Raw genomic sequence first — 27275 nt, 5'->3', positions numbered from 1 at the left:
TGCCGCCATACATATATCCTGTTAGGAAATCCCACTAGACCATGCCCACAATGAGGCGACGCCTCTTGTGGAGTGTGCTCTGACACCCAGTGGGCACTGAAGGCCCCTGGAAGTGTAAGCTAATGCTATAGCGTCAACTATCCATCTGGATAGACTCTGTTTCGAAACAGCCATTCCCTTGGAACGTCCACTAAACGAGACAAACAGCTGCTCAGTCTGTCTGAAGACAGCAGAGCGAGACACGTATGTTCTTAAAACCCTAATGGCGCAAAGAAGACTTGAGTCTCCATCCTCTTCTGACACCGACAGGGCAGACAGGGAAATAACCTGAGCCCGAAACGGTGTGTTGAGGGATTTCGGCACATAACCGTGCCTAGGTTTGAGTATGACTCTTGAGTCATTAGGCCCAAACTCCAAGCACGTTGGGCTCACCGAGAGCGCATGCAGGTCACCCACACGCTTCACTGAAGCGAGAGCCAACAAGAACACTGTCTTGAATGACAGATGTTTGAGGCTAATCGTTTGGATAGGCTCGAAAGGGGAACCTTTCATGGCCTCCAAAACCGTCAAGAGGTCCCATACAGGGACTGAAGGAGGTCTGGGAGGATTCAGCCTCCTAGCTCCTCTAAGGAAGCGGATGACCAAACCGTTCCTTCCCATTGACTGACCGAGCGTTGTCTCAGAAAACGCTGCGATAGCCGCCACGTAAACTTTGAGCGTGGAGGGGGCTCTGCCCTTATCCAACAGCTCCTGTAGGAAGGAGAGAACCTCCGTCACCTCACAATCGAGGGGTGTACTTCCCTGAGCTGTAGAACACTGACCACTTCGAGGCATACAGCTGCCAAGTCGACGGAGCTCTAGCTTGAGTCATAGTACTTAGCACTCCCACTGAGAGATCAGCGGGTAACCATTGAGCGCCCACACATGGAGGGACCACAACTCCAGTTGAGGGTGCCAAATCGAGCCCCTGGCCTGCGAGAGGAGGTCCCTCCTCAACGGCACTGGCCACGGGGCAGCGTCCGCTAACTGCATCAAATCTGGAAACCATGGTTGGTTCTTCCAAAGTGGTGCTACAAGCAGTACTGAGCATTTCGTTTCCCTCACCCGTTCTATCACCTGCGGAAGGAGGGAGACGGGGGGAAAAGCATAGAGCGGGCAGCACGGCCACCTCCGTGACAGCGCGCTTTCGTTCTTGGAAAAGAACGCGGGGCAGTGAGCGTTTTCGTGGGACGCGAAGAGGTCCACTTCCGCCCTGCCAAATCTCTCCCACAGCAGCCGGACTGTCTGTGGGTGTAGAGACCATTCGCCCATGGGAATGTTGTTCCTGGACAGTCTGTCTGGACCCAGATTCTGTAGCCCAGGCACATGAACTGCTCTCAGCGAGCGCAAGTTGCGCTGAGCCCAAACCAGGAGGCGTTCCTCCAACCTGTACAGGTTTCGGGACCTGAGACCGCCCTGGCGATTTATGTAGGACACCACAGACATGTTGTCCGAACGGACTAAGACGTGGTGGCCCTTGATTCGGGGACAAAAGCGCGTCAGCGCGTTCTCCATTGCCAGCATTTCCAGACAGTTGATATGTTAGAACTTTTCCCGTTCTGCCCACAGGCCAAAGAACGGTCTGCCCTCGAGCAGCGCTCCCCATCCCGAAGTGGAGGCGTCCGTCGACACCACTTTCACTTTCGAGGGCAGTGAGCGTTTTCTTGGGACGCGAAGAGGTCCACTTCCGCCCTGCCAAATCTCTCCCACAGCAGCCGGACTGTCTGTGGGTGTACAGACCATTCGCCCATGGGAATGTTGTTCCTGGACAGTCTGTCTGGACCCAGATTCTGTAGCCCAGGCACATGAACTGCTCTCAGAGAGCGCAAGTTGCGCTGAGCCCAAACCAGGAGGCGTTCCTCCAACCTGTACAGGTTTCGGGACCTGAGACCGCCCTGGCGTCAGCGCGTTCTCCACTGCCAGCATTTCCAGACAGTTGATATGTTGGAACTTTTCCCGTTCTGCCCACAGGCCAAAGAACGGTCTGCCCTTGAGCAGCGCTCCCCATCCCGAAGTGGAGGCGTCCGTCGACACCACTTTCACTTTCGAGGAAGTCCCCAGGCTTACACCTGATTGGTACCAGTCGTTTGCTGTCCAGGGTTTCAAGGCTGTAACACAGCTCTGCGCGGTACTCGCGCTTTCAGCCAGAACTGCAAGGGGCGCATGCGGAGCAGGCCCAACTGAAGAACTGGTGATGCTGAAGCCATGAGACCTAGCATCTTCTGAAATTCTCTGAGCGAAACGGCCGTGCCGCAGCGGAGAGAGCTCGCTGCGCGCTGAATGCCCAACGCGCGCTGTGGTTACAGCCGCGCCATCATGGACTGTGAGTCCAGAGCTATACCCAAAAACAGTATCGTTTGACTGGGGTTCAGCGAACTCTTCGTCCAGTTGACACTGAGACCGAGTTTCTCGAGGTGATCGAGTAAAATGGCCCTGTGCTCCACGAGCTCTGATCGTGATTGAGCCAGAATCAGCCAGTCGTCCAAATAGTTCAGCACTCGCTCCTCTCAGACTCAAAGGCATGCGAGTGCTGAACTATTTGGACGACTGCGTCCATGCACCTTGTAAATGTACGAGGAGCCAGGGACAAGCCGAACGGCAGGACTGTATACTGGTATGTCTGGCCCTCGAAGGCGAATCTCAAGTATCGCCTGTGACGTGACGCTATCTGTATTTGAAAATACGAATCCGAAACCCCTGGAAGCGCTGACCATGCGTCTGCATGAATGGCTAAGGGTTGGATGCGAAGCGCGCTCTGTTGTCTGGGCAACGGCAGTGCTTCGATGTGCTGTAAACTGGGCGTTACTGTGACATTTGAGGTGGGGAGTGCGCTGACCACAGCGGGCAGATCACTCGTCCTCGACCCCGCCACGGTGCTTAACCGAGTGAGGGAGGGCTGAGCGAGTCCCGTGGGACTCGTGCTGTCTGTGAGTAACTGTGGGCTGTAAGCGTGCACATTTACTGCTTTTGACTCGCTGTCTGCCTGGGCAGAACGAATGTGCACGGGTTTCGTTTTTACAGAAACCACATGACATGTGTGACATAGTGTTTGTGGGCACTGAGGAGTGGGCACGTTTACTATGTAGTGCGCGCGATCGACCTGAGTCGCTTTTATGGGCGCGAGCCCTGTGTGAAGGGCTGTGCTTATATGTGGAGATCGGCACTGAGCAGTGGGCATCGTCACTACATTTATAGCACCATCGGCCGTGGCCGGGACACCAGAAATTACACTCTTTTCGGGAAATATCTGGGTAGCCGTGATAACGGCTTTTGTGTGCAGGCAAGCGGGCAACAAATCCACGAGACAGATAGCCTCAGGTCCCATCTCGTCCAACTTACGGAGGAGATCACCCGGGAATATCTGCAGCGTGGCCATGGTGTGTAGTGCAGACGCAGCCTGCCCAGCAGCAGAAAAGATCCGCGCAAGCAGAGATGACGTCATGCGGCAGGCTTTAGATGGCAACACCGCTTTCGTCCGCCGTCCAGCAGAGGTCGGGCAAAGGTGCGTCGCTATCGCCTGTTCCACCGGCGGAAGTGACTGGTTTTTAGCATCATCCAGTGTGGAGAATGCTGGTGAGACAGACGAACGAGTTCGTGCTGAATATGGAGCGTTCCAAGCCTTTGCCACCTCTTTGTGAAGCTCAGGAAGAAATGGGGCGGGCTTTGAGTTCGGAGAAGTACGCTCACCCGGAAGAAAACTACCATCCAGCCAGGAACGAGCTCAGTCGAGCTGGAGAAGGTTCCGGAATTCGCTGGGAGCGGCGCTTTTTACGGCGCTGCAGCGCGGCGGAGAATGCAGGCTCGGAGAAAAATGCCAAGCGAGTCCTCAGAGTCACCATTGGCAACAGCTCGCAGTGAGGGCAGCTGCCGTCAGCGAGCGCGAGCGCTGCATGATCTTCACCCAGGCAGGAGACACAGATGACGTGACGGTCTCCCTCGCTGAGTGGGGCTCTGCACGAGCCGCAAGAAGGCATCTTTAATAAGACGCAGCTCTTTTACGAGTGTGTGTCGCAGGGCGAACACACACACAAGGATAACCAATGAAAAGGATATAGGCGCCGGAAAGCGCAGCAGGAACGGCAGTGGAAGGCGGCGTTGGCCAGCGGCTTCAGGAATGGCTCGTCCCGCTGAGATGCTATCGGACGACGCTTGCTTCCTCTCGTGATCCAACGATGCGTGAGCTTCTCTGAAGAGATGCAAAATCAGGTGAGTCAGCCTTTTCGAGCTCCTTTTATAGGGCTAGGCCACACCCGTTTCGGCGGGAAGTGGCATGGAGGGCGCGTGATGTTGCATCAGCCTGCGCTCCATAGGCTTATGCAGTTGCCGCAGAGCAGCCAATGAGCGAGCGAGCCGTCTCGCCTAAGGCTGTGTGCTGCTGCAAATGCGTTTTACAATAATTCAAAATTAAGGATAATTTTTTGCTTCAGTGTATCGTGAAAAGAGACTTTTCCTGCAGCGTCTTAGCTAAGACGCAGTACGAGAGAACTCTCGTAAGAGAACTAGCCTAAACTAGCCCAATCGCATTTCGGTGTAAATTGCATTTTAGGGGCTAAATATCCCATTCTTGTGGTTGCTTAAACCAGCGGACATGAAAAACAACCCACAGAAACCGTTCCGTGGGAAAATCACGGAATTGGCAACACTGCGTGCGCAGTGGAAATGCAGCTATTAAATTCTGAATTCTGACTGGCATATAACGAACAAATCAAAAAAACATAAATGGCAAAGGCGGGCCCCCTACAAGACCCTCAAGCCCAATGGTAAGTCCAGCTAGGATTTCAGGATGTAGCCTATTCTTCTAAGCAATATAGATAGATTTTTTCTGGTGTAGAACCTTGTTTATCATAATTTAATGCTGTATATTGAGCAGCGGGTGATGTTAAATCTATTTACGAGATACCTATCTGAGGAAAAATGCATTGTTGGTTGGCACCACCTAGCATGCAGGCCTGAACTAGCAGAAGGTAAACAATCGTTTCGCGTTCTGTGTGAAAGCACAGTTCATCGACAATTTGTTTTAGCCATAATTCCCTTAATCCTGCCCCCTTACCTAAACTTAACAACTACTTACTAACTATTAAGTTAGTAAGTAGAAAATTGGGATTTTATTGAGGTCGTTTGTAGTTAATAGTGAGAATTTATCCCCAAACGAATGTGTGACCAAATATATTTAATAGCTAGCTATTTTCACCAGGTTCAGTTTAACTGATTGGTCACCACCTGATGCAGATGCATGTAAAACGTGATATGACTTTTTTGTCAACAACTAACAAGCTTCAGACAAAAACATGTTAAACTGCAATTTTTAGGGAAAAGTGAGTCACTGAGCCACAGCAACAGCATTAAAGAGCTGCTCAAGGCTAGCGTGGCTTGAGTAGTCCCAAGACAAGAGCCAGCATCACTTCATACTAACATGATAAGCTACCAATCATTTCTAAACAGTACAAATGCTGAGGGAATGCATTTTTTTTTTTTAATCAAATTACATCAGGACTGTTCTTAAAACAGGCAGGTAATCAAAATGTAGCACTTCCTAGTTCATAAACAGGTCCGGAGGCGTATCTGCAAAATTTCTCCCAACAAAAGCATTATTTCTGAACGGGTCCTCAGAGATAGACAACCCAAATCACATGTGCTGTGTTGGAGTTGAGTACTGCTGAGTTTGTTTAGACACATGTTTGTTTGACTTTTCTCATGATTTACTAGGTACTCTGGGAAATCACTATTGATCATTGCGTAGATATGAGCCAGCTACTCGCAATTAACACGGCACCATGGGAGATACCTGCAGTTACAGCTGTGCACAAACAGCAATATAAGTTGAAGAAATGTCAAGAAAATGAAAATACATTAAAGCAAAAATGTTGATGCAACAACTAGGGATTGCTACTGTACATAGTTGACAATGAGTGACTGCTAGAATGAAATATTAATACTGTGGCAGCTCAGTAAAGATCATTGACTCACACTTAACTGAAAAATATAACAGCTAACACCTATATTCACGACACATAACATGTTGATCAAGTCTGTTTACTGATTTGAACTATATTTTCAGCTGTTTTGTTAAATTCCATCTGACTTTGCCACTTAAGAAGCCAAGTGAGGAAAACTGTTAGCATTAGCATCCATCTTTGTATACTGTCAATTTTAGAAGAGTCAATCACAACTACACATCCACATTTTTTTTCCTCCATTGATGGCCACTTGAGTGTAGCCATGTGTACAGTGTTTTGAATAAATAAGTTTTTTGAAAGCAACATTTTTCATTAGTATAATAGTAGATGCTTTACCAGTGCACAATACAAACATAGACTTTACCTGTGATAATATAATACCCTAATATTTTTATGAATATATATTACAAATATATATATTTTTACCTGTGTTCTGCCTTTGACATCAGTTCAGAATAGATCTGGATCAGGGTTTTGTGCTTAACAAGTTTGAGGGAACAAATACACATTAGATTTCTCCAGGAGTTATTTGCGAAGCTAAATTCCAGCTAAACACTGATCTTGGGGTTCCAAAATACCATAAATTTCTAAGGACAAGTCAACAAACCTAGTGTCAGAAAATTCAAACGTGCAAAATGACTGACAGCCAGAAGGTGCTTTCTGATTGGTTAGCATTTAAATTGCCTATTTTGGCTGTTTAAAGAACCAAAGGCCATCAAAGACAAGTACAATTTCTCAGGGCACCTATTCTTGTCATATCTGTTCTATCATTCACAAATTTGAATACAGCCCACAATGCATTGCTTCCAGGCTTACATTGGTCAAAGCACCATAGCTACATTCCCAGTTATTCTGTCCTCTGTCCTTTCGCCTGCTTCCTTCTGAAATTGCATTATTACTGACAGTACAGATATTGGATTTAGAACGGAACAAATGGTCTTAATAGGAATGAGATCACTCCGGTTAGACAGTGATTGGCTTACTTGGGACTGAGCCAAAAACAATTTGTGATTCTTTTCTACCTGTGTCTGTGCCCTGGAGATAGAGGAGAATGAAAGAAAGACAGAGGGTGAGGGTGAAAAAGGGAGAGCGTAGAGGAGGGAGAAGCTCATTATCAGGTGCTTGGCTCCTCATGCATTACCTCATCTTTCTCTCTCTCTCTCTACGACTCAGGGCTTCTAAAACAAGCAACCAGGTTTTTTTTGGAGCTATAGAACAGCCCTCTACCCAACCCAACCCGTGTCCCAATATGAATGAGGGGCATTGTGAGCTTTGTTTGCCAATATCGAGCAGTCCATCTTTGGAGGCCCAGCACAAGGGGAGGTAATGAAATCAGAATATTAGGTGTCTACTGTTGACAGAGTGCTGACAGCCATGTAAAGAAAAAGCGGCTGTATTGATTGAACACAAAACAACAAACAAACAAAAACACTAGCTTTCTTTTTGCACAAGGCAAGAGATGGTTTCTTTTTTCTTTGTGTTTCTCCTTCTTTACTGCTAGGAAATCTGACAGCTTGACACAAACCGCAGTGATTGGTGTGGTTTCTAGGATAAATAGGTAGGGTTTGGGTTAGTGGTATACAGGATTCTGTAGGGACTGCAAGCACTGGCCATATAACAATGTTAAAAGCCTATGTATTTGTGTTAATTTTCAGTTACTGTTTCTGCAGATTACTTTTTTTAAGTGACTTTCTTCATGAGTGAATCAATGAGACATTCACACAACTCCACCAATATAATGTATCGTTCAAACACTCTTTTAATCTTGAACGAAACAAGTGACTAACTAAATTCATTTCTGCAATATATTTTACATGAGCTATTCTGACTTCAGTCTCTTCATGTCATTGAATGATAAATTTGGAAATCACTCAATCGGTTTGTTCGAAATCACTGATTTATTCAATAATGTAAGTGACTGTTGATGAATGAGTCATAGAATAATTCACTCAACCAATTCACAAAAAAAGGTTCATTCATAACTAAAGTTTTTATAATCAATCTTTATGAATGAGTCATTGCTTTGTTCACTCTACTGAATTGTTAAAAAAATGATTGGTTTAGTCACAAAATGAAACAAATGACTTTCTTTTTGAGTGAGTCACTGAATCATGCATTTAACTGATTTCTTTAAAAACACTGATCCCCATATGTTGCCTTATGTATGCTATTTGCTATTTGCTGCCATAAACATGCTCATTAACAATGTCATAGCTTTATTTGCAGGTAAATTTGTGATGTGTGCATCATAACCTTAATCGCACAAAACTAAAGCTGGCAGGTATGAATATGACACAAAAATATGTTTAAATATGTTTATAAAAGTAAAAGTCTCAGGTAGCGAGTATCAGCAAATGTGACTTATATACATACATAGCTTTTGTGGTACCTCATGCAAAGATGTAAAAAATGGCAAAAGACAAGGTTGCATATTTTTCAAAATGGCAAACAATCTATAACAGAGACACCTACATTAAGAGAAAAGGCTAGTATCATTTACACGGTTCCCTATGGGGCCCTCTGTGAGTGCAATGCTAATGATAGGATCTGTCTTCATCAGGGTCTCTACGTTACTCCGTCTCTGGGAGGAGTGCTCTGGACCGCTTGCTTCGGTTTACAAAACAACATGCGTATTTAAATTGATGGAAAATTTGGCAAGATGCTGAAACCTGAAAGGTAAAGGGCGTGAGTTAGTGACTTTAAATAATGTTACCTTGCACACAAGAGGACAGGTATAAATGCATTCAGACCACAACACTGCACATGCAAGATAATACACACTTTTCATGCTTGTGTTTGCAGCTGGAGCTTCAAGAAGAAGTAGAAGAAAAAGAACTTGAATATTCATGATAATAATTGTGGTCCCAAGATTAATTTCAAGCAAACACAGAGAATCTAAAAGCAATGTTTTGTTTTCAAAGGAAGATGATGTAGTATCATCACAAACATAAATCTTAATTTACTTTCATTTTTATCTCTATCTTCAAGGTTTTCCCCCAAGGAACCTGTCTAAACACACTGGTGCATGTCATGCTAGAAAACAACATCCAACATTTGAAACATTCAAACTTGCTGTGACAAAAAATGAAATATCTCTGTTTTCCAAAGCTATTCAGGGAGGGAAAAAAAGAAAGAAATAATGCCAAAGTCTGTTTCACCTATTGACGTTCTTTTCTCTGAACGATATTTTGAACAGCATGCGTTTCTGCGGAACATCTCTCTTCTCCCAGTTGCCCTCCAACCATCCGATTTTATAGTTGGTAGAGAAACCTGAATATGGCTCATGGGCATGCTGGGAAATGAAATGCAATACAATGAAGAAGAACAAAAAGTGAGGAGGGGTACAAATGAGAAAGATTTAAATGACTATAGAACTTCTATAGCTGATGGCAAGGTCAACTATGTTTATAAAAACATAAATTACACATATTTAATTTAGTGAAGACAGAAATTATGGGTTTGAATTGAGATCATGTGTCCCCCTGAGCAGTCTGATAAATAGAACAGTTGAGAGCTGAGGCTGACTTGGAGGACTTGATCATTAATTCTTCTGCTGGTCTTAACTGGAGCCCAGTAGGACTTCTGTTTTAAAGCAGAGCTAGCCCTCAGACAACACGCAGGGCGAGCCAGACAAAGAAGCCGGCAGAACAAAGCCAGATCCCAAATCTGCTACTGCATATTTGCTGCAGGTGAGTCGAGGCAGCCCGGACCTTCTTTTGCGCTGTTTGATTTCATCTTTTTTTATCATACTACAAGGTGAGGGACTTAAAACTAAATTGTTCATCCTGTACTTACAAACTTTGCATAAAAGAAAAGTGTAATTATAAAAAAAACAAATGTAACTATCTAATTGTGTGATTTGTTACTGACTTTCATATTAATTTTGACACCAGGCTTATGTGTCAGCACTTTATGTTGTCATAATTATTACATGCTTACAAGGTTGAAGTTCAGCAAATCAGTCAATATACTACTGTGAATGTAGTTGTTAAAAATGTCATTCATATCAATTCATGCATCACTTAATTTCATTGTAACATATACAGTAGGCCTGGCCTACAGAAAAGAACATTTATGTTTAATCTATCTAATTTTGTATTGGTCATACTATACAATGATTTATAACTTGCCTTGGTTGAATAATATAGAACATTAAAAAATAATTGCATATTAATCGCAACCGCAATATTGGTAAAAAAAAAAAAAAAAAAAAATCAATTAGATTCTTTTCCAAAATTGTTCAGCCCTACGTCCATACATCCATCCTTCCACTCTATAAATCTATCCATAGACTCCATCCATTCATCCATTTACACACTCCATGTATCTATACATCTATTCTTACTGTCCTTCAATCCATCCAATCTGTCTATCGTCTGTCCATCCATGAATGCATCCATCCTATCAATCCATCCATCCATCTACTGTATATACTTTACCCATTCGCTCTGTCAATCAATCCATTCATCTTTCCATTCACCCATTCATCCACTATCAATCAATCATCCATCCATCCATCCATCCACCCACCCACTCTATCAATTCATCCATATAATCCTTCCTTTCCTCCATCCATCCATCCATCCATCCATCCATCCATCCACTCTATCAATTCATCCATATAATCCCTCCTTTCCTCCATCCATCCATCCATCTATTAACATACTCCATGTATCTATACATACATTCTTACTGTCCATCCATCCAAAAACAAACAAACAAAAAAAAAATCGTGAAGCTTAAAACTATGACAAAGTCTACTGCATGACAGTCCCAAATGAAAATAAACCCAGAGATTAGGCGTCCAAACTCATTTAGGTATTTACAATGAGGTGGTGTTGTGCTTTGCCAAACCAAAGGCCCTGCTGTTGAAGTCACATGGGCCCATGAATGCAGAAGTCCACACAAAGACAGAGTGCATCACAGTCTGCTCTTTCTTTCTCTTTGGTCACCAAGCCATTCTCTCGACTACGCCACACACAACTGGGGCTTGTTCATGGATAGGGCTAAAGAACAAAATTTACACGAGAAACAAAACCCGAGCTGTGCACTGGCTGTACACAAGCTGAGTGAGACTAACAGACCCCCTTTGAGAGGACAGGGATCTTCCAGTTTAATGGGTTCACAAAGGTTATGAGTCCTTGGGCATAGAGGGGTCCTCTGCTAATGTTTTGAGGTGTGGTGGGAGTGGTCATATAGTAACATGGTCATGCAGGCATGCTGAGAGAGTGGTGTTATTTACAAGCACACACTGTCCTCTGTTGTCTCCTACACACTTTGGCAGTGGCCCCAGGACAAGGGCGACTGGTAAACATACTACTGAGTCTGTACAACAAAGGCTTGCCGCAGTGAAGAGTTATACTGGTTGACCGGCCATAAACTTAATGAAGAGATTAGCATGGTGCCATGGACACAAATTCAGATCATGAGGTCTCTTCAGTGGGACAGTGGGTTTTTGTCATTGCCTTTTTTATCATGTTCACCATCACGTCGTAAGTTCGTCATTACAGTGCACAGCATGGCTGTTGTAAACACAAATGTTTTTGTCAGTTTCAACAACTCTTTTATTAGCAGGGATATTCTCAGTATTTTAATGATAACCATGAGACTCTGTCTATGGGTCAATGGAAAATAAATGTTTTGACTTGTTTTATGATAAAGAAATATATATTTTCCTATACATTTTAAAATATTAATTATAAAATTACGGGAAAAAAATATTTGATGTCCCTTTTAATGTTTTTTTTTGTTCATTTTTTTTATAATTTTTTTTTTTTTGCTGTTTCTTCAACAACAACAACAAAGTTTTCTTTTCAAAAATTGTAATGGCATTTTACAATTTATTGTTCTAATACAAGGCTTAACACTAGCCATGATATATTTGACCTTAAAAATAACTTCTTACAAAAATATGAAAATGTGCATTCAAGTAATAACATATATACATCCTCTAATAAATAAATAAATGCAAAAAAACACCAAGTTTTTGAGCTATAAACCTCATAATCTTTATAATTAAAACTCATATAAAAATAAAAATAAAACTCATAAAACAGATTTCCAGCTACCATCTTCTACTGGAACACTTTAAAGGCCAATACTGTTCACATCCTCAATGAATCAATCTCAGATAAATCATTTTTAAAAGGATTGGGAAGGACCGTAGTGACTTCCCTTGACCATAAAAGCAGCCTGATGTCCTTTAAAAAAAAAAAAAAAAACATTATCACTTTACTGCCAAACAACACACAAAGACCTAGACAGAGAGCTGATATAAAAAAACGAGCCAAGCACAAACATACAGAACAGAGGTCAAAGGCTGTCAGTGTGGGACATGAAATCACATCCTGACACAAATGGACACAGCAAATCCACTTCGCCACATGTCCCCCCCACTTACTTACAGGCCTGAAGATGCTAACTGAATTTCCCGTGATGGCTAATCCATCCATCATGACCACCAGGAGCTATGAATCAAGCATCCAAATGGTCACGGGAACAGGTCTCAGCGTCCCCACTTAGGGCGCCATCTCTCAGGATCTGTAGCCTCTTTGCGAAGTGAAAGGATTGATATGATGGATACTGGAGGAAAAATCAATACCATGAAAACAGAGAGAACATCAGGACTGCATCTTGAAGCGTCCAGCACTGTAAATAATCAGGTCGCACATTAGTTTTAGAGCATTATGATGGTGAGAGAAGAATGCCAAGTCCTCTCACATCGGAAGTCATTAAATGAGCTATTCTTACCAGACTGACATAAGTCAGGAAGCATGTGAGCGAGAGGACCAATGATTTGCCTCGAATGACAAATGGACCTGCAGTTTATAATAGAGACATGCTATAGATGCTCAATAAAAAAAGAGCTGTACAATGAGATGTTCTAATAAGAGTTTTTCATCTGTGCTCTTATTGTAGTGCAGCACCTTTATGTTATCTGCAGCGGTGATTTATCATGGATGTGCAATTGCTTTGATATTATCCTGATATATAATGTCCATGAGATGTTCAATATTTATAATCTGTGACTGAGTCTGTGTGCATTTGCACAGGTGTATGTGTGTGTTTAGTCTGGATGCATATTGCACACCAAAATGAAGAGTCCTGACTGAAATCACCAGTTCCAGTTTGACTGGTTTGTACAGCTTAAATGGTAAATGGACTGCATTTATATAGCGCTTTCAACAGACCACATGGCCATCCAAAGCGCTTTACAATTTCCCTCACATTCACCCATTCACACACCGACTGCGGTGTCAGCCATTCAAGGCGCCATCCAGCTCGTCGGGAGCAGCTGGGGTTAGGTGTCTTGCTCAAGGACACCTCGACACTTGGTCAGGTGGAGCCGAGGATTGAACCACCAACCTTCCGGTTTGTAGACAACCTACATGAACCACTGAGCCACTGCCAAGTATATTTTTATACATATATTTTTTAGGCGTACACTATTGTGCACACAGTTGAACGCATAGCCTTTCAAAGTATCCATTTGTAGTCCATTTGAGGTGTACAAAAATGCAGGTGGTCAACACATGAGCTCTAGAAAGCTTTATTTGTTGTCTGGCATCCGGTATATTTTTCTTTAGAAGATATGATCGATAAAATGTCTTTGTATTCTTTTAAAGTATCATTACCCCTTTGTCAATGCAGCCATTTGTTTTTGTTGCTGTCTTTGCTATGTTGTTGTATCTTTATCTCTTAAGTTTTGTTTTCTACTGTGAAACAACAGCTTGGGCCAGTGTTGTTACCTTGTGGAACAACTGATTAGTGCAAAACAAAGTACTGTATGCGTGGTTACAAAATTTGGATGGCAATGTTGTGACAATGATGTGAATGCATTGCTGACTTGACAATGGAAAGAAGACCTTTTTGTCCAAGTCCAAACCAAGTAGCTTTCTGTTGGTTAAAAACAGTTTTTTGTGAACAGTTTAAACCTGATGTGAACATCATTCACCATCACTAGAAATTACAGTTTTGCATGGATTCCTATTGAAATGACTGGATTTGAACAGCAGTAAATGTGACCTTTATCAGCTGTACATATTAGAAAGTTTTGGATAGATGGAATTTCTAATCACAAATTCTATATACATTCATTGTCTATTTGATTGTGTGTGTGTGGTTTCATTAGTCAATTATTATGGCATCATGTGCTTCATATAACTCTGCCTTTAAAAATCATGTAAATCAAAACAAACTGTGACCGGTCACTTTACATCTCAGTTAGGTGTCTTCCTATCTATCTAGGCAGTTCTTGGCCAGAATAAGTTGAAATGATGGCACGTGTCTACGACGTGAGTCAAAAGTCTGGCTACTCTTGTGTGTATGTATGGAGTGATATTTTCCTGTGGCTGTTATGTCTCTTAGACCAATTGGCAGTTGTATGACAGGTGTGGGAGTTCAAGAATGTGCTTAAGAAGAGTGAGAGAGCTTTTCTGGCTCATGTTTTGACAGATAGTAGTTCTTGTGTTATCTCTTCGGCTAAACCCACAGGTGTTTTCAAATGCTGCTCATGTCCTCTCCTCTAACCACCAGCCGAGGCAACGGCCTCCATTCTCCCTGTGCTGTAGCATGATAGCTATTGTAAATGGCTCGGTATATCACTGGGTTATTATGACAATATTAATTCTTGGCTCATTTATCTACGACTGTTTAAAACATGGCAAATGGTGGAGCTTCAAAATTAAATCACATAGATACCTTGTTTTAAAGCGTTCTGGTGGAGAGTGTTCTCCAGTTTCGCAAAGTACGATGTGCGACGTGAAAGAAAACCATTAAAAACATGACCCACACAGATGAACGCTATAATCACACCATAACTCAGTGGAAAGAAGGGACACAGATCATTTATTAGTGGCCTCGCTCCAGACCAAACAAATGCAACCTTCTTAATGTTTTCTAAAATCTATATAAATCAACGTATAGAGCTTTACAGCCACAACCTTTTAACCTTGAGTTTTATATTCTCAAAACATTTCTTCTCACTATAAGTAATATAAAAACACTTGGCAGATGGCCCACTGACATCACCTTTTTGCAAATATTTTCTGAGGCAATAACTTTGAAAAATGACACGAAAATAAATACCAGCATGGAGAAAGTTATCTATCTATAATAAACGGTGTTTTTTTGGAGTGAGTTGGGAATGTGTGTGTTAAATTAACACACAGCTATGTTTTAGGACACTGAGGTGGTCACAAACCAACAGGCCTGCATAATATAAACCGGCTTTTCCCGAAAAAGTGTCCTCATCTCACTTCTGACATTCCTTTAGTAATTTGCTGAGGCAGACTGCTCTCTCCCAGAGCTTTCAGGAAGTGGTTTTTCTAGGGCTAAATATACATTAGAGTGTGTTGTTTCAGCCCAAGCAATGTAAACGAAAAAGGCATTTATCAGGTGGCAGGGGATTTATGGGCATAGATCGCACCTTCTTTAGTGGCTCGGCTCCCAGACACTGTGCCAGGAGGACACACGGAGAGAGAAAGGTAAACGCTATAGGCATTTCACAGAATAAATCTGAATTTAATCGAAATTCGGTTAAAAACTGGGTTAGGGTGTCTTTCCTATTAACCACACGTGGACTCACATGCTTAAAGATTTTCATAGATGAAGAACGGATCAGTGTGCAAAAGATGATTAACATAAAAAGAGATGTATGATTATCCTTGGGCAACGTCTGTAATTAAATTGATCGAGTAATTGAGATAAATCTCTATTGAATTATGTGAGGAATCTTTGTGGAGATACATGTCTTTTCTAAGAATCTGAGGAGCAATTCCGATTTCTCACATTAATACAGAAATCAGGCTGACTGGAGGATACTAGGAAAGAAACGTTTGGGAACGCATGATTATGATTTAGCATTCACTCGAATGAAACAGACACTTTCAACTCCTAACACAATGTTCCTGATGCTGGAAGCTTCCTATTGCACAATTATTGGACTGAAGAAATATGTTCAGCATTATTATGATCAAGATCTTGAATAATTAATCCTGAACTCAGCGGTTAATATTACCATTTTTAAAAGAAACATTCAGACTATTATCTTGCTTTGGCCAAGCTTCATATACACTCTAGAAAAGGTTTCAATTATAGCAAAAAAAAAAGAAAAAGAAAAGAAAAGGTTTTACAGACTGATACTGTACGAGAAACATTATAAAGGTGCTGTATTATAAAGCTATTGGAATATCATTCTGAGAATGTCCTTACTGTCAGACAGATTTCATTGGTATCCTGAAAAAAGCTGTTTCTGTGGCAGCTCTAGACTGGTTAGATCTAGTTTAGGTGATAACCTTAAAAGTTCACAGATTGTGCCATAAGTTCATACTGCTGTCAACACTCTCTCTGTGATTAGATCTGCTTTACACAAGTCACTGCAAGCTGTCATTCAGATTTCCCTCCATTTCTAAAGGTAACAACCACATCTTAAAAGCCAATCAAGGACCAATGGATTGAACCAAATCCCCAGCCAAATTTTTATTTTGAAAACAGAAGAAAGGATCTGTCACTACTTCTATTTCATTGTGACTGAAAGAACTCTTGTAATCACTCTTGTATCTCGTAGTCACCCCAAGAACCCTATAAAGCAATTATGCTTGAGTTCTTCACTAAACTTAAGAAGCTGCAGAGGATCACTGAAGCACTTTGAAGAGTTTTCTTTGCAGTGTACACCAGCTTTATGTTGCTGGACCTTCTTGTCATGGAATCATTCTTACAGATGATACTTTGTTTTTTCTCAGAATGTTCCTTTGCCACTGGCGAGACCCCAAACACACAGCGCACAATGATGGTATAGACTGTGAAGAGCCTGACTCTAATGAGGGCATAGCAAGGCCTCACTGAACTCTATGAACAGGAGTCCGCACACTTCCCTCTCTCTTTCCCTCTTTCCCTCTGTCTTGTTCGTCAGACAACCTCATCACTAAAACATTGGCCCTAAAGCCATGTAAAGCACAGTAATAAAAACATACAGAAGATCAAAATATTGCCGTACTCTTATGAAGGAATGGGCCACATTCTCCTCATGAGTATTTCGTTAAAATCAGAGCTAAATATTTCACGCCACTCAGCCAGCAATAATTATTCCACTGTTGTTGGACTGCAAACAAAATGAAATATGGATCACAGGGATTCAGCGTGCTGTACACATGTCCCTGTGTATCTGATAACACTGCAACCTGTGCCTCGGCTGACCTTTCTCAAGAGATTTCAGCATTTTCCACTGACATTTGCATTATTTAATGGCATGTTTTATTCAGGGAGAACAAGACTTACAAATAACAGAGTGTGTTTAAAATGGACAGGAAGGAAAGCGCCAACTCTGCTGCCTGGACCTGACTTCTGAGTTTCTCTTCCTCCATCTTCCTCTCTTTCTTTTGCCCCGTTGCTTTAGCTGACTGACTCCAGCTGTGGAACTCCTATAGCGGGATGTGCTCTCTGACAGCTAAAGGTAACAAGAGATTTATGTGTTTTGCTATAAACGTGCAGGTGCAAATCCTGTAGATCTCACACTTTTATAGATGGACCATAAAACTGATTCATAAAGAGAAATGTTGTGCTGCATTGGGGTTTTTTTTTTTTTTGATCGTGCCGACATTGCAACACCAATGTGAGTTTAAACAAACATACACTGCCGAGGCAAGATGGATGTGCTACTCAATCGGGACTATGCATACCACAATATTATATTTCAAATCACAGGCGTCAGCAAATATATTTAAGCCTGATGTTCCTGATGCATCACATTCATCATAATAACTCAAACTAGACTAACATGAACTGAAGAAAATGAATAGTCTGTTGAGTAGTGGTTTCCAGGGTGTTGCTCAGTAGTCAAAAGCCAATATTAGGGGTGTGCAATCAAGCTATTTGTAAATAATGCAAAGACAAAACCATCTGTATATGTATTCAGACCTAACTGAATGTGGACATTTCTTTCCCCTGCTGAAAACCAGCTGGTTTAAGATGGTGAAGCTGGTCTCCCAGCCCGGCCAAGCTGGTGTTAAGATGGTTTTAGCTGGTTGGTCAGCTGGTCTCCCAGTTTGACCAGCTAAAACCAGCCTGATCAGCTTAAGAAGTGGTCAAAGCCCCTCTAAATCCAGCCTGCAAACCAACTATGTCCAGGTAACTTAGTTTATTTGTTTACAGGGGCAATGCACATTAATTAACATGGCTGTAAATGTGCCACAATTTGCCAAAGAGGCTACTTTTCATCTATAGACCCTTGACAGACCCTTGTTAAAAAGTCCCCCTAAAACAAAACTGATTACATCTGATTACATTTTTCTTCTTCTAGTGGTTTTAACTGTTAATCATTTTCAAACATTAAAAGCAGGCAGGGTTAACAGCAGTAGCCTACTCAACACTGGTTTCTGTCGAACTTTCCAAAATTCTTCATCACTTGAATTAAGATTATAATATTGTAATTTTAAATGACAGCCACCACAAAATATGACTTTAGAGTTTTTACTTTGAGGATAAATACAGATTTAATATCCTAACAAGAAATTGTTTAATAGATATGATACTGTTTTTGAGATCAAATCTTTGCATGACAGGACACTGGCATCAAAAAAAAAAAAAAGAAAAAAAAAAAGTTATCGAATAAACGTGTCCTAAGCTCCTGAAACATTGGTGTTTAATATTTTAGAGCAGTCAGTGCAATTTATGAAAAAAATATGTTCCTGTGGCTCAAGTGGTAGAGCATTGCGTTAGCAACACAAGGTTGTGGGTTCGATTCCCAGGGAACACATGTTAGGTAAAAAAAAACTTTCTGATACTGCTAGCCAACTAGCTTAGGCTTATTTCATTTTTTTTTTTTTTCGGTCCATCCAGTGAAAGAAAGTGGGCTCCCATGTTGTCATTCACTCAGTCGTCATTCATGTGTGTAACAAACAGCATGGGATAAATTATGCATAAATGTATAATATTTCGATTAGCGGTTTGTTTAAAACAGGAATGTACAACAGTGTGCATGTCTTAGCATGCATGACTGCATAATAATTTATTACTTTCACATTCATGCAGACACAGTGACACATAACCATATTTTATCAAGAAGACTCAAATCTAATAAATCAGGTGAAGTGGATAGTAATTATTTTCCAGAGTTAGAATCCGCAAGGTCATTGGAGGACGTGTGAAGAGCAAGGCTGCCTGTCTTCATGCCATTCATGCGTTCGCTTCTGGATTTCTGCATTCAGCCAGCGGGACAGACGCAGCATCAGCTGGTGGGCTCTCAGGACTCATAATGGAATAATGCCTTGCTAACCAAATGGGGCTAATCCAGCATACGGGGCCCAAATCCTATCACTGATGTGTCAGATGTCATCAGAGCGTTAACAAATGAAGACCCCCTGTATGGAGAGAGTAAACAGTTTACAGAGAATCGCTCGCAGATGCACGCAAGGTCAGACTCATGTAGAAGTCACTGAGAGGTGTGTTTAACAGAATACTGCTGACAACATGAGTAGCATTCACTAATGCAGCAAAACCAGCTGTATGTGCTTATACGAAACTCATGTGGTTGCTTAACAGAATTTTTAGGCTATGTAGCTATAAATAGAAGCTGAAGTCCTTGCTGTTTGCATTTGCAGTGCAATCAAGTAATCTAAACAATTGCAGTGTTGTATGAATAGAGCTTATTTCTGTGCACAATAATGGTAAACTTAAAACAGATTAAATTGTAAATCTAAAGTGAAACCCTGTTTTGTTCTGTTGTCGTTTACTCACCCTAATGTCAATCCAAACTTGTGTCTTTCTTACATAAAAAAGAGAGAAATAAAAAAAAAAAAAGCTGAAAAAAAAAAATGCTGAAAGCAAAGAAGCTTTCCAACTAATGTAAATCAATAATTACGTTACAGGATTTGCGCATAAGGATAAATTCTTATTCTTTGTATCTGTGTGGAAAAGCACAGTCAAATTTTCTTCTCTTGAGTTTCATGGGGGGAAAAAAAACTATTCATTTGGGTTTGGAGCAACATGAGGGTAAATAAATGATTTTAATTCTAAGGTGAGCTAACACTTTATTGTAATAAATTCAAATGAAAACAAAGTTTAACCTTCATGTATCTCTTTATTGTAATATGCAAACACAGCTCTTTGTGGACACTTACTCTAAGGACGCAGTTCAACAAAGAGAGAGAGAGATAACAAATATGAAAAATGTGAAGGAGCACTGCACTGAAATGTCAGCATCTAATGGAGTCCAGGTTGTTAAAGTAAGCTCTCGAAGCACCTACCATGCACACATAAGATCTGCGGCGAATGCGACCTTTGCCCTGTGTACTCACTGTAATGTGCTGAGGATGGTGGAGAGGACGCCCAGTGCAACAAAGCTCATTTACAGCTGTATACAGTGGCGTACATATAGAGCACTATAACCTACAGCAATGCCAGACCGATCAATATCACAGTCAATACTTTATTTTTCATCCAATTTAAACAAAACGTACAGACGCCCAGAGTGCAACGCCAACAGGTTTATGAATTCTAGACATGCTGGAAATGCATTTTGGCTCGGGCTGTGACATCCCTCAGAAGAAGCAATGAAAATGGGGCCATGATCACTTTAATCATTACCTGCAGTCTGAGAGAGTCAGTCGACGAGAACTTGAGGGTGGAGGGGGGCGAATAGAAGACTCCATCTCCTAAAGTCAGGTCACCATATTCATGCAAGTTCCCACACAGAATCATTATAGGCTAACAGCAGGGAATACGAAGGCATCGCCATAAACACCTAGAAAGCCATTACTTAATTAATGAATGGCCTCAGCTTTAATTTAGTAATGAGGTCCTGTTTTATCGCCTGATGCGTGATAGCAGACTATGAGGAGATCCCTCACATACATCTAAAATCAGAAAGGAGGGCCGTTAAATGTGACAACCAGTGAAATGTCACTCTATCAAAGCTAATGAGTAATATCTCACCCCAGAATCTATTTCCTGATGAATTAAACATTTGAGATTACACCACAAACAGCTGGATACTGGCTGATTCATGAGAGCCATTAAAGACATATCCAATCTAATTTTAATCTCCATTATTCATAAAGAGTGAAACATCCCACACGGTATCTGTTCAATAATTACCAGCACTATCATGATGATGTTTAGGAACAACTGCTATATACTGGATCTATATTTCCCATGATTCTGATGAGCCATGTGGGGTTTCGTTCTAATCAGAATGCAGCAATAGATATAAAATGTGTAGCATTTCAACTTCACAACAACGATATATTATGCATTCAGCTGAGAATTGTTATGAAGCTTATGCTTACTTACAAGATTGCAATAACCTGACCAAAACAGAATCGTCACCCAGGTAAACAACATAATCCTATCCGTAATAAAGAAGGCATAATTCTTAGAAATATGCTTTTGGATATATATCATATGGTTTAGACTTTTAGACAATTTTAAATAAAAGTCCCAGTTTAATGTCATGTGGTGTAATAAAGTAAAAAGACATTTTTTATTTATTATATCATTATATATTATAAAATATTTCACACAGTGAATACATGTCAGTATACTTTGGTATTTTTTTTATATGTTGCATAATATTTTTTTTTTGCACTTTTACTTTAATTGGGAGTTGCACCAAATTACATTTTGCAACCTGAACTAACCTTGCTTTGTCAAAAATAATTATATTATATTATAATAATTAATTACATCTTTAAAAGACTTATTGGCTTATTATAGTCTCTATTATATAATTTTCTGTAGAATTTGAATTTGGCAGATAAAAAACCTTTCAAAAAGTAATAATCAGTAAAGCCTTATTTACATTCAGAAATGTAACACATACTCATCATAGAACAGGTATATTCAAGGATTCAAGTCATTCTGTATATGAATTGCATTTTAATATATTTTGGAATGCATTTATAGACGGCAGATTTATTAATAGACAAAATGAACATCATATCATTGATCCACTCAACAAACCAAAAAGCATAACTGCAATACTTGTTATCTGAAAAGTTCTAAACATTCTCCATATTGTGTCTGTTTATTAAATATTTTTGCTAATTTTATTCAACTTATCAATAACAGTTTATTGCTTTCAATTTACAAAACTGAAAGCTTTTCTGCAGATTTTCTGCCCAAATCAGCATGTGAAATGCGAAAAAAGGCTGTATATTCCATCTCAGCCTAGCCATAATGCATCAATACTAAGTATGTTTTAACTAATTCAGAGGCGTCTCGAACTGCCAACAGGGTGGAGCAGTTTTGATAAGCGAGAACTTGATGAGAATTTCAATAGCATCCCGCTGTAATGCATCATATTTAGCCACATCCAAACTTTTTCACCCTTGGAGGCAAAGTGAGTTTAATGTAATTAGGGACACAGATTCCTTACACACTAGACAGCGTGCCGTGTGATAAATGACTATTCATTGGGGACAACAAGCAACAGCAGGTCACATGCCTTTTCCTCTCTCTCCCTCTCTCTCGCTCCATCTTTCCAAACAAAAAGAACCCTCAGGGACATTTCTGATACTCAGACTATTCTGTACAATGCCTGTGTGTGTTTGTGGTTATTTCTCATGGAGTGCAGGCGATGCAACTTAGACCACCTAGGTTGTGTGGCCAGTGATTTGGATCTCTCTCATATAATCCTGACAAGCAGCTATTTGCACGACTATTAAACTTCGAAAGATAAGGTCATCCAGAGACATACCAAGGTACCTATACTCAACGTGAGTTGTCTAATAAGAACATAACAGCACAGTCTGCTATAACGCTCACCACTGCAGTTCATCCAGTCCTCTTTGCTGATAAATCTGGATGAAGGGGTTTCTGCTGCTGAGCAGATTCAATCAAACTGCATGATGCAGGTCTGACCACTTTTTTTGACTTAGCACTTCTCACACATGTCGGCCGGTCAAGCGAGATGGGTAACACGTGCCTAGAGGAAAACAATATCTCCTTTCAGTGCTGCAATAAGATTTGAGTGGAGTTACATCAAATTGCACAGGCGGAATGCACTCTCTTTCACTGGGTGGGAATGAATTGCAATACTGTCTTTAAAGGAAGGAACGTACCTTCTCCATTGGTATCTGCCTTTCTCTCTTCTCAGAAGTTGCTTCACTTTGACCTTCCCGACCTTAAACTGAAGCACAGTATGCTGAAGAGATGGGATCTCCTCAAGTCAGAGGTTATCTTTCTTTCTTTTTGCTCTTCCTGTCCTTCGCTTAGATCTGTCATTCTAAACCTGTAGCTGTGACTTGCAATCAATACTGTTATTGAGGTTGCTGTTGGAAATTAGCTAGCTGATTCACATTACTTCCCATTCCCACAGGTTGATCATTATTGATCTTTCCTGATGAGCATTAATTTTCAAGTCTCTTTAGGGCTTTTTGTAGTGCACTTAAATCGGGGGTTACTGTCTTTTTATACCCCTGATTAAGAACACTTTTAACCCTGGGTTAAGCAAAGTTTCACATTTGTAATTTTGAAGTCTAGGTTACGTAAACCTGATTCAGAACACTGCTAGCAACACTTTTGCAGCTCTTAACACCATTTTGTGGTGGCAAAGATATACAGTGTAAATCTATGCAGTGTTAGAAAGTAACAGTGAGAGTATCAAACCACCAATCACAAACTGAAGAGTGCTTAGCTAATTAAATATTCATGAGTTACTTAGTTTGAATGTTGGATGTGACTGTAAACACAAACTGACGTTTTATTTCATGTATGCTTTAGAAGACATTAAACAGCGAACATAACTTTACATAGTGACATTTTCACAGATGGGTAAACATTTAAAACAGGTCGCACAACCATATATATTTCGTTTTACAGTTAATGTTATTGACCTGTTAAATCTGTAAATAAGAATGTTAACTCTGGATTTAGAAATGTACAGTGAAAATCTTGAAGCTTGAACTCCCAGAATTAATTACTAATCGAGAGTCAAGTATGAACAGTGAGTGTGAAACATACTTTTACCCAAGGTTTAGTGTGGCCCTTGGCTAACTATTTTAGAAAACCCATTAGAATAAAGTTAGCATTAATGCAACTGCAAGAGTCTGAATTATGCAAAATGATAAATTAATACATGAACTTCTTAGGCATTGTACTGAAATCAAACTTTTATTAGGGGACAGTCAAATCATGTCCATGTACAGTATAAATGTGTGTTCTTATCAGCTGTTCTTATCTTAACTACAAGGCAAAAATATTCAGACCCAATAAAATGGGATTCCTGATCAAAGCTTATACAAAAGGAGAACTGTTCTGCCATGTAGGTCTCAAACTCAATATAGACCTTAATCTGACAAGATTTTCAAAGTTTAATAAAAGGACCTTAATTGTTACGAACAGGCTTTGAAGGTCAAAAATCATAAAAATTTTAAATACATAAAAATACATGGCACATAAATTATGAATATAATCTATTTTTTTTACTTAAGGCTATGGAATGCTACAAATGTCAACTAAAACATAAACAACACATAGCTGGGGAGAGAATAAACTTGTCTGGATTTAGTCAATGCACATTGAAAAGGCCTTGCTTAATTATTAGTCAGACTAACAGATTTCAAGGTAATTGTCCCTGTGATTGTGCATGTCTGTGTGTGAGTGCAGTTTGTGTGTGAAACAGACAGAACTAACACATAGGTGTATAGGCCATGAGGATACACTTCCAGACTGCCGAAATGTCCAAGTCTAAATCTTTTACAACTCAGAATAAATTGGCATCGCTCTTGGGGATCCAAACAAACCCTGGGCTGAAAACAAACACTACAGGATATGGGATGTGCAGGCCATCAATTCTGAATACTGATTGTTGAGAATGTATTTACCGCAGGTCTTAGACAATGGATCCCCTGATAACTGCTTTTGCAAGGCCTTTTAACCCACAGAGGGATTATTCTATAATTAAAAAGAAAATAATCTTTATTTATTTTTTTATATTGCTGAAAAGACCAGGATTGCCAGTCACCAACATTTGTTGTGGTCTGCATGCTGGAGATGGTGGTGTTCTGGTTAATCAGCATGGGATCTGGTGTGTTAAGAAAGCTGTGCTTTGAATCCTTATGTAATGGTTGACCATATACGATGTTGGTGTGCTGGTTGACCAGTATGGGATACTGGTTTACTGACTGACAATCACAGGGTGCAGGCGTGCAGGCTTACGATCATGGGATGATGTTTTACTGGCTGATCATCATATTATGCTAGTGTACTGGTTGACAATCATGGCACGCCGATGTACTGGTTGACCATCATGGGATGCTGATGTACTGGTTGATCATCATGGGATACTGATGTACTGGTTGACCATCATGGGATGCTGATGTACTGGTTGATCATCATGGGATGCTGATGTACTGGTTGATCATAATGGGATACTGATGTACTGGTTGATCATCATGGGATGCTGATGTACTGGTTGACCATCACGCGATGCTGATGTACTGGTTGATCATCACGGGATGCTGATGTACTGGTTGACTATCACGGGATGCTGATGTACTGGTTGACCATCACGGGATGCTGATGTACTGGTTGACTATCACGGGATGCTGATGTACTGGTTGATCATCACGGGATGCTGATGTACTGGTTGACCATCACGGGATGCTGATGTACTGGTTGATCATCACGGGATGCTGATGTACTGGTTGACCATCATGGGATGCTGATGTACTGGTTGATCATCATGGGATGCTGATGTACTGGTTGATCATCATGGGATGCTGATGTACTGGTTGATCATCATGGGATGCTGATGTACTGGTTGATCTTCATGGGATGCTGATGTACTGGTTGATCATCATGGGATGCTGATCTACTGGTTGATCATCATGGGATGCTGATGTACTGGTTGACCATCATGCGATGCTGATTTACTGGTTGACTATCACGGGATGCTGATGTACTGGTTGATCTTCATGGGATGCTGATGTACTGGTTGATCATCATGGGATGCTGATGTACTGGTTGATCATCATGGGATACTGATGTACTGGTTGATCATCATGGGATGCAGATGTACTGGTTGACCATCATGCGATGCTGATGTACTGGTTGATCATAACGGGATGCTGATGTACTGGTTGACTATCACGGGATGCTGATGTACTGGTTGATCATAATGGGATGCTGATGTACTGGTTGACTATCACGGGATGCTGATGTACTGGTTGATCATAATGGGATGCTGATGTACTGGTTGACTATCACGGGATGCTGATGTACTGATTGATCATAATGGGATGCTGATGTACTGGTTGACTATCATGGGATGTGGATTATCTTTTTGACCACTACCGGATGTTGGTGTACTAGTTAATCATCATGGGATGTTGGTATACTGGTTAATCATCATAGGATGCTGATGTAATGGTTGATCATCATGTGATGCTGATGTACTGGCTGATCATCATAGGATGCTAGTGTACTGGTTGACAATCACATGATGCTAGTGAACTGGATGACCATCACAGTATACCGGTGTACTGGCAGACCATCAGGGTATGCTGGTGTACTGGTTGACCATCATGGGATGCTGGTGTACTACTTGACCATCATGGGATGCTGGTGTACTATTTGATCATTACACCAGCACAAAAATCTGCCTTGGCCAGTACAGATTTCGAGCTGGTGTAAGCTGTATTTTTAGCAGAGAAAGCTTGCAGAAAATATGGTTTCAAAAGCACATATAACAATTATACACACGCACAAAACATTAATATTAAAAGGCCATAGAACCCATTCAAACACTAGCTAAAGATTCCTTACACCAATTGCTTGTGGCGTCTCACAGATCATGTCAGACGCTGATACAGTGGAAGATGCATTGGACCTGATATAGATTGATACAGTGGGAGATTTTCAGTCCTATTCTGAGACTAGATCACTTTGAAAGAGCTGTGGCTGAAAAACACAAATCTGCGGGTGAGTGATGAGAGTGTGATGTAATTTGCCGTCAAGCTGAGAGAACAGCTGAAGCTCCTGGGAGACTCAATCCCATCGATTTATGACATCAAAACAAATGGCATCACAGTTCCATCTCTGACTGTGCAGTGGAGCGAGGGTCATTAGACAGCGTTTACACGCACCCACAAACACACACTCACACGTTCCATACAGGTGGGATGACAAAAATGGATCTTCAATTCACAGGCCATTCACAAGTTAGATGGGCATACTAAACTAGACTGGAGAGCCAGTTAACTGGAGGAGACAAAAAAGGGAGAGCAAGGGAGATGGAAAAACATGTGTTTGTTAAGGGCCTCTGCCTCTGGAAAAGGTTTA

At 41.1% G+C, this 27275-nt stretch overlaps 1 long non-coding RNA gene across 4 annotated transcripts in view; it reads right to left on the bottom strand.

Moving 5' to 3' along the window:
• Positions 1 to 8240: 8240 nt before the first annotated feature.
• Positions 8241 to 27275, bottom strand: part of LOC132145548 (uncharacterized) — a 125405-nt gene continuing 106370 nt past the window's right edge. Inside the window, exons 5-7 of one of the 4 annotated variants that reach the window (XR_009434479.1) lie at positions 22758 to 22917; positions 9155 to 9288; positions 8241 to 8665 (exon numbers count right to left, since the gene is read on the bottom strand). This is a non-coding gene — a long non-coding RNA (uncharacterized LOC132145548). Of the gene's footprint in view, positions 8666 to 9154; positions 9289 to 22757; positions 22918 to 25962; positions 27195 to 27275 lie in introns of those variants that run through there. The other 3 variants (XR_009434478.1, XR_009434480.1, XR_009434477.1) reach the window with 3 other exon arrangements.

This window comes from Carassius carassius, chromosome 8 (genome assembly GCF_963082965.1).
Source record: "Carassius carassius chromosome 8, fCarCar2.1, whole genome shotgun sequence".
NCBI classification, from domain to species: Eukaryota; Metazoa; Chordata; class Actinopteri; order Cypriniformes; family Cyprinidae; genus Carassius; species Carassius carassius.
Note: the sequence above shows the minus strand (reverse complement) of the source record. Positions and strands in the feature narration are given on the sequence as shown.